General features: G+C 36.2%; 1 protein-coding gene across 1 annotated transcript in view; it reads left to right on the forward strand.

Annotated features, from left to right (window-relative positions):
• The first annotated feature begins 1,018 nt into the window (after positions 1-1,018).
• The window catches only part of LOC106081415 (PDF receptor), a 168,689-nt gene continuing 156,841 nt past the window's right edge, over positions 1,019-12,866 (forward strand). Inside the window, exon 1 of the mRNA XM_059366290.1 lies at positions 1,019-1,077. The gene's annotated coding sequence lies outside the window, so the exon portion shown is untranslated. The remainder of the gene's footprint in view (positions 1,078-12,866) is intronic.

Raw genomic sequence — 12,866 nt, forward strand, 5'->3', positions numbered from 1 at the left:
AGGTCACCTCTCGACAGTCGAAGATTACACTATACAAGACACTGATACTGATCACCGTGTTGTTATATGGTTTTGAGGTATGGGTGCTTGTGAAAGCATATGAGGCAGTGCTTGGAGTGTTTGTAGTGTTTGAGAGAAAGATTCTTCGTAAAATGTATGAACCAGTGCGTTAGTGGAGAATATAGGTGTCGTATGAGCCACGAGCTATATGACGACGATAGCATAGTTACACGCATCAAATGACAACGGCTGAGTTGGCTGGGTCATGTTGTAAGAATGGATGAAGAAGCTCCATCAAAGTAGTCTTTTGATGGCAAACACGGGAAGACCAAAAGCCCGATAGAAAGATCTAGTGGTGGCAGACACCTCGAAACTTGGTGTCAGAGATTATAAAATGAGCGCAGAAAATTGGCTAGTGCAACAAGTGTTCTGTCATAGTTTAGTAAAGTAAGTTATTATAATTTTCTTTTTGTAAAAGTTTTTCGATAGCCGCAAAAGTTTATTCGTTTACAAGACCAACAATTGTTCTATTGTGTCTCAACATTACGAAGAGACGGTGAATATTTGCGCTATTGACGCGCACGCAGACATGGGCGATGGAAAATTTTAAAACAACAATTATTATGGTAAAGGAAGTTTATTTACCGAAACTTCGTTTATGGGTAACGAATTAATTTTAAGCGTTTCTTTATAGACTTTTGTTCTGTGTGGACTAATGGTTGTCTTTTTTAGAAAAACGTTTTTAAGGGAACATCATGGGTTATCATAAATTCCGTAGGATCATATGCCTCTTATTTTTTCCACTTTTTTCCGTTAAACAAAGAATTCTTATAAAAGAACATAAACAATTCTGTTTGATGATGATGATGATTCAAATAGAACTGTTTATGTTCCTTGTCATCATCAACATTTTAAACTGTGTATTTCTGGTAGAATTATTTTTTGTGTATACAACTTCAATACTTATACCAATAAACGTTGTGCTAAACAAATTTTCTTTCTTCCTTCCTTTTTTTCAGATAATAAAAATGACCAATATTTGGTTTTGGAAGTCCATTTTCAGCTGTGGGCTTAATGGTGAGTCAGAGAAACATTTTTACATTTATTTTATTATGGCGTTTATATTCTTTAATGTTTTAAATTATATTTTTTAATAAGCTTATGCCAATTTGCATAAAATAATATATAAACGTATCTATATATTTCTTTCGTACATCATACTTTATTAGGCATAAACGAAAAAAAAATCATTGAGTATGGTATATCTTTTTGTGGTGGGGGTTTTGTCCCACCAAAAGTCATTGAACACTTTACTACGCATAGCTTTCAATATCAGCAAATTTAGAACAAAAAAAAATATTTATATTTTAATGGTCTGAATTCTCAGAAAAAGGAAATTGACGCCTTAAATAATCATTATAAATGACCATAAAAAAAATTTGGGTACGCTAAGCAATTATTGATTAATATATAATGTTATTCTTCTCAAATATGTCAATGGTTTCAGTCATTCTAAGCAAAAAAGTTTAATAAAAATTTAATTTATTTCTCCTTGATCTAAGTATACGAATATTCATAATGATTTTAAGCCAAAGAAGTACGATTTCGAAATAAGAATTTTTCTTTAAATATATGAAGCTTTCAATTCGATTTTCGAAATTTTTGGGACATTTCAATAATAATTGTCGAGCATTTGTCAATTTATTTTCTTATTTTCAGGTTTCACATGAGACCTTTTTTTGATATGTTTAATATGAAATTGTCCCAAATGGGCCCAAAACAATTGTGCCCAAAATTGAAAAAAATTACCCAAATTTGGGGTACATTTTCATTACGAAATATGACCCAAAAGAAAAATGCAATTTTTGCCCCAATATTATATAGGGGCCAAATTTCGATTTGGAATTGGGAGTATATTCTCATAATTCAATTTCACCCAAACACGTAAATTTGGGGTGAATATGCACACTTTGAATATATGTTGTTGTTTACAGTATATGTTTGGGGTGCAAATGCATAAAACAATATGGGGTCTCATTTCGTAAATGATTTTAACCATAATTGTTCCGTGTCCTCACCATAGAACAACACCCGACAGCGCGATAAGAAGATTTAATTTTTTTTTGTATGATTACAACCAAAAAGTGCCGCAGTCGCATAATATTTTTTTAAATATTTTAAAATTATTTAAAAAAAGCAAAAATATTTTTCAAAATTTTTGAAAATATTTTTAAAAAAAATTTCAAATAGCGCTGCAGGTGAACATTTTTTTAAAAAGTCGTGCAATGTTTTGAACTTTTTTTTTTTTGTTGCTGATGCTAGATGTTCTTTTTGAGTAAGATATATTGGCGGTTGGTGGTTTGCCTTTCTTACTGCGCCGAAGAAAGGTGCCGTGAAATGATCCAACGTTCGTCTCATGAAGACATGCTCCATTGCACAGTTCACTAATTAGTGAGTGGTGGAAGCATGTAATCTTTTTTGGGGCAAAGCAGACTTGTGATGGAGATTGGTTATCTTCACGGACATGTTGAAGGGCATATTGTATACTTAGGCAAAAATTAGACTTTTAGGGCCGCCGACTGCAAATCGGAAGTGCGATTTATATGGGTTATAAACCGATTTGTACAATACCTGCCATTAATGTTGTAAGTCATAACAAACCAATACGTTCAGCCTAAGAATTGCAGTTTCTAGAGGCCAAAGATATCCAATCGGGAGATGGGTTTGTATGGGAGCTATATCAGGTTATACACCGATTTTAACCATTCGTGGCGCAGTTGTTGGAAGTCTTAACATGCAAGATTTCAACTCAATAGTATTAGAATTGCAGCTTCGAGGGGCTTAAGAATCCAAGCCGAAAGACCATTTTATATAGTAACTATATTCAGATCTGAACCGGTATTGCTAATTTGCAATCCCCATCAACACGAAGTGTTAGTGCAAAACTTCAAGCGGCTAGCTATACGCGTTCGATCGCTATGGGGATTTCCACGGACGGACGGCAGGCGGAGGGACATAACTAGACGGCAGGCGGACGGACATAATGAGAAGATCAAGAATAAATAAACACTTTATGGTGGCTCAAATCAATATTTCGATGTGTTACAAACGGAATGACTTCATAAGTATTATTATTATTTATTTCTCCTTGATGCTAGGTTATTGATAATCAATATTGATATTGACATAAGAAAGATTTCAAAATATAAAATATTCACTCGAATTGTCTCGAATTTTATGTCTTGCATGCACCATCAAGGGCTGTTATCGGATATTGCTCCTAAAGAATTTTGTATTTACAGTTACCCGCCTTGAAATTCACTGTACATTGGAATTGAGATGCTTTCTCCTCAAATCTAGGAAGAGAGATAGAAATAGGGCTTTCTTCACAAATCTTAAAACAACGAATGAACCCATTCATAGGGATTCATAGGAAATTGGCCCCAATTTTTGGGGTCATTTTACAAAATTGTTGGGGTCATTTGAAATAATGTTTGATCTTTTTCTCTGAGTCATTTAACACCACCCTTTTGAGAACTTTGAAAGTCCATGTATTGCTTATTTTGAAGTTTCATATGAAATTGGCCCAAATTACAGCCCAAATGAAGCATTTTTGCAAATTTTTTTGCTTAACCATTTTTCGCCTTTTTATAAGGAAATTTAGAATTACCTGAGTTGTTGGGTAATATGTTGTTTCATATAAAATGTGCTTCGTTTTGGGTCATTTTTCATAATAACTACAATAGGTTCGTTTTTTTTGTGGCTAATTCTCGGTTATTTTTATAATCGTTTCTTAGTAAACAAGTAACTTTATCCCCACTATATGTTTAATATAAAACGTGTCACATTTTTGGGTAATTTTACATTACATTCTTTATAACACCACCGCAGGATGGGGCTATATTCATTTTGTTATTCCATTTGCAACAAATCGAAGTATACATATCCGATTCTATAAAGTTTATATATTCTCGGTCGTCGTTAGAATCTAAGACGTTTTAACCATGTTCATGTATTGGGCTTATAAAAGTAGCATTTATTAGTGGATTTCGCTGAAATTTGGCACAGTAGGTTGTATAAGATCTCAATACATCCCACCGGAATATGGCGCAGATCGAACCATATTGGGATAAAGCTGCCATATAGACCGATAAGGTCCTTTTATTACAGCTTTTGCTGAAATTTGGAACAGACCTCTCGGCATCCGTAGCTAGTATAGTTCAGATCAGACCATATTTGGATATAGTTGACCATATATCAATCTCCCCATTGAAGGTCGTATTTACTACCCGATTGTGCTGTAATTTGGTTCAGGGAGCTAAATTATACCCCAACACATCGCCACAACCCCAAAACCCGGCAAAGAGAGACGTAGATCAATCAATCTGACCATAAAAAATTTACCGACCATGGTAATATGAGTCCCAAAGGAAAGTAATTTGAGAGTAATACATCCACTTTCAGGACAAAGCCGCTGGGAATCCACCCCACCCTCTAAATACCCTTTAATCCGGACATATTTATTGACCATGGCAATGTGGGGCTCTAAAGAAAGGTATTGCGTAGTATAGCATCAATTGTTAGTGGTTAGTGGTGAAATGACTGAGGGGCCTTTTCATCTCTAAAAAACCCCCAAATAGGACTTAATTACTGACCATGGCAATACAGAGCTGAGCTAAAAGAGAGTGAAAGAAGGCACAACGGTGCGGGCTCGGTTCAGCTAGTGTCCACTTATTGTTAGCGGGTTTATAGATTGTTTGGTCAAAACATACATATATGTACCCCTTACATGTTTTCGATAAATTGTTGGCTCTTTCGCTAATAAAAGGTAGTTAGACTCTAATATCCTAAGCTTGGCTATTTCCTTAACTCCATAAAGACCATACCAGTCAAAATTATCGGTTAGATCGATTTTGAACTAAAAATGTTTTAAATTTCTTTTTAATAACATAAATTAATTTTTCACGAATTTTGTAGGTTTTGACACAACAATTTAAATGTTTTAAGTTTTCCACCAAAACATAAACAAAAAATGTTTAAGAAAGCTTGGACTTCCTAATGTTAAAAAAGGCAAATAAATCCAAGAAGTGTGTACGAAAATAGTGCCCAAACATTTTGGAATGCAGGTTTAACCGTCTGAATCAGACTCATATTGACGACTTATGCCCATAGTCATACCACCGCAGCGCAAGATCAAAGCCTCTACTGGGAATTGAAGCCATTACCCCACTTTAATCACTTTTTCAACACTATGTTGTATATATATTCTTCATCGCGGTAAAATTCTAAGACGATCTAGCCATATCAGCTTGCCCTTCCGGCTGTCTGACCATGGTAAATACATTGCAGTCTACAAAAATGAATACAAAGAGCTGAAACTTCCCGCAGTTAATTGTAATGTACCCATATAGACCGATCTCCCGAGTTAAGGTCTAGTGCCCCTAGAAGTCGCATGTATCACCCGATTTCGCTGAAACTAGGGACAGTGTATTATCTTCTGACCTTTGACATACACATTGAGTATGATTCATATCGGACAACATCTTGATATAGCCAATACATAGGCCGATCTTCCGATTTAAGGACCAAGGCTCATAGGAGACCTATATTGGACCCTTCGTCATCCTTGCGAAGTATGTTTTGGATCGGACCATATTGGGGATTAGCTTCCATATACACCGATCTCTCGATTTAAGGTCTTTCACCCATGCATTATTTATTACACGATTTCGCTGAATTATTAGAGAGTGACCTGCGTTAGACCCTTTACATCTTCGCTTTTTTTGACCTAGATCGGACCATATTTCCATATAGTTGCTACGGGTTCATAAATGGAACATTTTCCCCGTATAATAAAATCTGGTTAATATATACACTTGAGGTGTTGGGTATCCAATGTTCGGCCCGACTAAACTTAGTGCCTTTTTACTTGTTCTTTTTTTGTGTAGGCTGATTTTGATTACTTTCATAACAGACAAATAATATTTACCGCTCAGCTTATATCAGCGCTTAAATAAAATTTTTTAAAAATTTTAAACATTCCTTTGAATTTTTCAATCATATAATCTTCAATTTTCATAAGCTAACTCACTAATTTGACCAACATGACCATGTTTTTATTTTTTTCCCTCTCATATAATTTGGAAGGAACTGCAAATGGGAAAAGTTTAAGGATTTCGTGACATTCCTGTTGAGTTTAAAGTTGAATTGACTGTTCATTCAGTAAAAGTTAAAAATTTGAATTTTGATTAGGATCAAGGATGTAATAAAGTTACATTGAGGCTTATTTTTTATGTGTGTGTATATGACAAATGGGATGAGTGAGGAAAACGATGCAAAAAGTCACGTTTAATCCTTTGACAAAGAAATGAATGGAAACATTCATGGAAAAAAAAATAAATACGACATCTTCTTTTTTGGTTAAACAAAGCATTGATAAAAACTTTAGAGGAAGGTTATGACTGGGATCTGCAAAATCAGAAATGAAGGTTTAAAATCAGAAAATCATTAAGGAGTAAATAATAGGAAGAAAAGGTTTGGCATTAACGGTTTTGGTGAAATTTCATATGTTAATTTTTTAGAGCATTTATATTACGTAGTAATTTTTTCAATTTTTTTAAAAATTTTCTTTCTAAAACTTACAAAAAATATTTTTAAATTTTTGAAAAAAGAAATTAGGACAAAATTTCTTTTTATTTCGTAAGCCACCAAGTTTTTACAACAAACAAAACCATTTTCTAAATATTTTAGGACCATTGAGCGAAGAAAAGTAGCATTTAAAAACTCCGACATAAAATCGCTGCTGCTATCAAAAGTTGATATTGATTAAGTTAATATTGAAATCGTCATATCTAAGATGACACTAAAACGGTTTGCAGAAATCTCACTCCTCAGAAATTTAAGAACATTTTATGTTTGATATTATTATACCCTCCACCATATGATGGGGGTATACTAATTTCGTCATTCTATTTATAACACTTCAAAATATGAGTCTAAGACTTTATAAAGTATTTATATTCTTGATCTTCCCGACATTTTAAGTCGATCTAGCCATGTCCTGCCGTCCGTCCGTCTATCGAAAGCACGATAACTTTCGAAGGAGTTAAGCTCGGCGCTTGAAATTTTGCACAAATACTTTTTATTATACCAACACCGTATGATAGGGGGTATATTCATTTAGTCATTCCGTTTGCAATACATCAATTCCCGACCCTACAAAGTATATATATTTCGGATCGTCGTAAAATTCGAAGACGATTTTACGATGTCCGTCTATCCGTCTGCGCGTACGTCTGTTGTAATCACTCTACAGCTGGCAAAAATTGAGATATTAAGCTGAAATTTACCACAGATATGTCTTTTTGATGCACACTGGTTAAGTTCTTGAACGGGCCAAATCGGACCATATTTGGATATAGTTGCTATATAGACCGATCTGCCGATAAAGTGTCTAATGCCCATAAATGCTTTATTTTTTATCCGTTTTCGCTGAAATTTGAAACAGTGAGTAGCTTAAAGCTTCCCGACATATGACCCAAGTATGGTTCAGATCGGACTATATTTAGATATATCTGCCATATATACCGATCTGCCGATAAAGGGTCTAATGCCCATAAAAACTCTATTTATTACCCGATTTCACTGAAATTTGAAACAGTGGGTTAATTTAATCCTCCCGACATCGGACTCAAATATGTTTCGGACTATATTTAGATATAGCTGCCATTTAATTAAGGGTCTGAAGCCCATAAAAGCTTTATTTTTTATCTGTTTTCGCTGAAGTGAGTAGTTTTACTCCTCCCAACATAGGACTTAAATATGGTTTAGATCAGACTATATTTAGATATAGACCGATCTGCCGATAAAGGGTTTGAAGCCCATAAAAACTTTATTTTTAATCCGATTTCGCTGAAATTTGAAACAATGTGTAGTTTTACGCCTCCCACCATAGGACCTTAATATGGTTCAGACCGGACTATATTTAGATATTGCTGCCATATAGACCGATCTGCCGATAAAGGGTATGAAACCTTTAAAGATTTATTTGTTATCCTATTTCGCTGAAATTTTAAACAGTGGGTAGTTTTAGGTCTCCTGACATCTGTCCCAAATATGGTTCCAATCGGACTGTATTTATATATAGCTGTCATGTAGACCGATATGCCGTTTAAGGGTCTGAAGCTCATAAAAGCTTTATTTATTACCCGATTTTGTTGAAATTTGAAATACAAAATTCAACAGTAACCTATACTTAGTAGACCACTCAATGTTCGTGCATAAGTTATCCAATTTTCACCGGATTGCGACTAAATGGGGTTTACATATATACCCGAGGTGGTGGGTGTCCAAAGTTCGGGCCGGCCGAACTTAATGCCTTTTTACATGTTAGTGTAGGTCAGTTGGGTTAGTAAATGGGCCAAGTCGGTCCATGTTTTGATATAGCTGCCATATAAACCGATCTTGGGTCTTGACTTCTTGAGCCTCTAAGGGCCACAATTCTCGTCCGATTTTACTGAAATTTTGCACGTGTGGTGTTTTGGTACCACTTCCAACAATTGTGCTAAGTATAGTTAAAATCGGTTTATAACCTGATATAGCTGCCATATAAACCGATCTTGGCCCTTAACTTCTTGAGCCGCTAGAGGGCGCAATTCTTATCCGATTAAACTGAAATTTTGCATGTGGTGTTTTGTTTTTTGAGGTTTTCATCCGATTTGGCTGAAATTTTGCATGAGATGTTTCGTTTTCACTTCCAATAACTGTGCTAAGTATAGTTCAAATCGGTTTAAAACCTGGTGTAGCTGCCATATCAACCGATCTTTACTCTTGACTTCTTGAGCCGCTAGAGGGCGCAATTCTTATCCGATTCTTCTGTGTCAAGTATGGCGCAAATCGGTTTATAACCTGATATTGCTGCCATATAAACCGATCTGGGATCTTGACTTCTTCAGCCTCTAGAGGGCGCACTTCTCATCCGATTTGGCTGAAATTTTGTGCAACGGCTTCTTTTGTGACATTCAATATACATGTCTAATATGGTATGAATCGATCAATGGCTTGATACAGCTCCCATATAAACCTATCTCCCGATTTTGCTTCTTGAGCCCCTACAAGGCGCAATTCTTATCCGAATGAATTGAAATATTACACAATGACTTCTACAATATTCAGTATTCATTTATGGTCCCAATTGGACTATAACTTGATACAGCTCCAATAGCGTAACAGTTCTTATTCAATATTCTTTGTTTGCCTAAAAAGAGATACCGCGCAAAGAACTCGACAAATGCTATCCATGGTGGAGTGTATATATGATTCGGCCCAGCCGAACTTGGCAAGCTCTAACTTGTTTTCATATAAAAAAATTTTCTATTTTCGACAAATCAATTTCCCCCCAAAAATTAACCGAAAAAATTTATTTTAACATGTTGCATTTGTCTACTTTAAGCCAATCCCAATTTCATTAGCATACCTTTTTCCCAACTTGAGTTAGATATATTCTAAGACAGCTCTATTCTTAGTTATTTTTCTACACATTCGTCGTAAATGGGTTAATTGTATTTCCGCCAAAATTCAGTTGAGGAATCAGGAAAACACCCGTCTTCGTCTAAAGTGCTGCGCAATTATAGCTTTCCTTATGCATAAGCAGTTTTCTTACAAGGAAACTTTTCTCTCTTCTTCTAAAATGCTGCGAAATTACATCATTCCTTATTCATAAGCAGTTTCCTTATTGAAACTCAACCCCAATGGAGTGCCGCAGAAGGCTACAATTTGTGGAAGAGTTTTGAAGATCTCATTGAAAGGACTTAAATTACATCTTCTTCTGAAAAATTTTGAATGACACAAAACAAAAAAATCGTCAATTCATGGGACCACATGTTGTCAATATTGACAACATGTGAACTTAATTTGGATACTTCCGGCTTTCGGATTGGTAAGCAAATTAAGGTAAAGAAGTTGTAAAAGCTTTTTACGTTTTACGTTTTTAAAAGAAAAGCCTTTTTCACAAAATAAACAAAGTTGTCAATGCATGAGACCACATGTGGTTGAAATTGACAACAGGTGGTCTTAGTTGGGTGATTCCATTTGGGAAGTTATAAACCTAAAGAAAATATTTTTATAATATCGCCAGCAACACTACATGCAGAAAATAAACAATTCGTCAAAGCGTGACACCAATATTGACATCATGTTTTCTTAATAAGATGCATTTAGCTTTGTGTTTCGTGCGAAATTTTAAACTTCATATACTACCAAGGAAAACAATTTAAAAATGTATCAAAAATTATAAAAAGTACAAATTTGACCCCGAATGTCTTCCAACCAATTCAAACCTTGATGTCAAGGTTTAAACGTGTAACACAACCTTCTCCTGCCCCAGCACTTAAAATACAAACAACCAATCAATACACTGTTATCTGGAATTGATTTTTTTCTTTAATAATAGACAATTTCTGTGGAATCTACTCAGTTATTCATATCAAGAACACTTACAAAGTGATTGTAATTAAAATAACAGTTGGTAAGAAATTCTATACACCTGCCCCATACATTGCTCACAAATCTCTCCCTTCTTAGCAAAAACAAAGGTCAGTCACAAACAAAACCCCTTTTTGATAATTGTCAATGACAGTTAGTCTTTCCAACTGAACTGAGCTGAACTGAACTGATTGAATAACACAACAAAACCAACTCACCCTCCAACCAAAAAGGATATGAGTTTGTTTTATTCAATACCAGCATATCCTTTGGCTGCATATCGAGTATGAGATGAAGCTTTATGAATATCCTTCAGCCAGGAATTGTGTACATAATTGTTAGATTTTATATAAGCACACTTACTCCAGCCAGTTATGAAAGGAAAAAAATGCACAGACTCTCTTACATCGGTATTGAGTGTCACGTCTCGAAACATGGGGCAAATGATAGGTGAACATGAAAGAAAATGTCATTTTAAAGGAAAAACAAATTGTTAACAACAGTAAAAAAATTTCCATCTTTATGGATGTCAATTATTTAATAATAACTATGTTTCTATAGAAATGCGACAAAGCAAGCAATCATACCATTGGGAATAGGGAGAATATGGCATTCACAGGGTTATAGCTGGAAATGAAGGTGCGATATCTGAAAGCCAAGGAGAAGTACAAGGTTAACAGATTTTGATGAGATTTTAAGTCAGTAGCAGAATTTCTAAAAGAAGGCAATAATTGAAATATAAAGGCTGGTCAATTGATTTGGAAAAGTTAGGACTTTCAAAACAAAAACGTCATCTAACACAAAGAGAAATTTATTTTAGATTTTTCTTCAAATACACTCAGAGAAATTTTTTTGGAACCGTATTTTTATTTCACTCCACAAGAATTTTCCTGTAACTCGTAATAGGTCATTTTTTTTTGGAAGAAAAATCTAAGTTACTCAAGGATAGCTGCGATAGAGGTATCCATTAGGCGGTTGATGATCTGTGTCTGTTTCCATTGGAGCGGCAGGGAGTAAGCTTAGAATGGACTCCAAAGACCCAACAGCTGCGGTGGTGGTATCAGGCCATAGCATGTTGTCTTCTACTGAAACCTCGACTGGTGAAGCGGCTGCTCCAGGCTCCACTAGCCGACAGACGACTGGTCAGCAGGGGCTTTTGACGAAGACACCTGGTTCGAGTCTAAACGATGAGGCCGAACCTATTTCTTCTTCGCATGCCTATAATTTTCCTAGACCATCGGCCTTCCCCGGCAAACCAACACGCTCTTTAAGAGGTTGGAATAATAGCAGACGCATCGCTCTCAGGTTTATTAAGGGGCTTGGTGCGAATGATCCTAAGACTCTTAATGATAGGGAGAGAGATTCCCTAAATTGGGCTCGGGAATTCGCTGCACAGGCTACCCCAAAGACTAAACGTCTATATTCGGAAACTGCACGACAGTCAGCCAAAAGGCTGCGCTTAAATGATGGGCATCCCATGCCTAAAGAACTAGGGCGAACAACAGTAAGACGGGCCAAAGAACCTTTGATAATGTCGCTAGGGACAGCTTGGTGATGGCAGTTGTCGACAAGGGAGAAGAACAGGACTGCATACTTAGGAATAATTGGAGTCGAATAGTCAATGGACTGTCATCAGTATACTCCGATATCCTTGCGGAATTTCCTGGGTCTCCTCAAGTTTGTGACGACGCAACCTGGTATCGAGGCCGATACAAACTAATTGCCTTCTGTGATCAACGCTCAATTGAAATGTATCGTTGTGCGCTAAAAAAGATTGGTGAGATATGGCCAGGTGCAAAACTAGATTTAGTTAAGAAGGAAGATATTCCTTCTCGTCCAATGGCGCATGCTGGGATACCAAGGATTCCCTCAGATCCTGAAGCGATACTTGTAAGACTAAGGAAATGTAGTCCCAATCTTTGAACCACCGACCGGAAGATTGGTAGATTGGATAAGGTTGATGGTGACCGGAGACATGCAGTAGTCGTACTAAACTCTGACTGTCTCGCAGACCTCAACAAGTCTGAAGGGGTTGTATGCTACGGATTCAACAAGATAAAACTGGAGCTCTATAGAAGCGGTGGGGTTCGGGAACCAGGAGACGACTCAGCAGTTATTGCTGAACACTTGCATGCGAAACTATCGACCAGATCCCTAAAGTCTGGCTGATTGCAGGAGACTGAAAATCCCCCTGCCACTATCGAGACAGGAGGGGAAGGCATCGAAACAGGACCCGATAAGCCCTGTGTGGGTGGGTCACAAAGTTGGACTGGGCTCAAAGTGCGTGCCAGCGGGGAAGCACGGAACTCAGAAAGAAGTTCAACAGCATTGTTGTTATAGCAAACATTTTTGCTGTAATTTTCTTTGAGTGTAAAGTTTTATTC

This window comes from Stomoxys calcitrans, chromosome 4 (genome assembly GCF_963082655.1).
Source record: "Stomoxys calcitrans chromosome 4, idStoCalc2.1, whole genome shotgun sequence".
Classification (NCBI taxonomy): Eukaryota; Metazoa; Arthropoda; class Insecta; order Diptera; family Muscidae; genus Stomoxys; species Stomoxys calcitrans.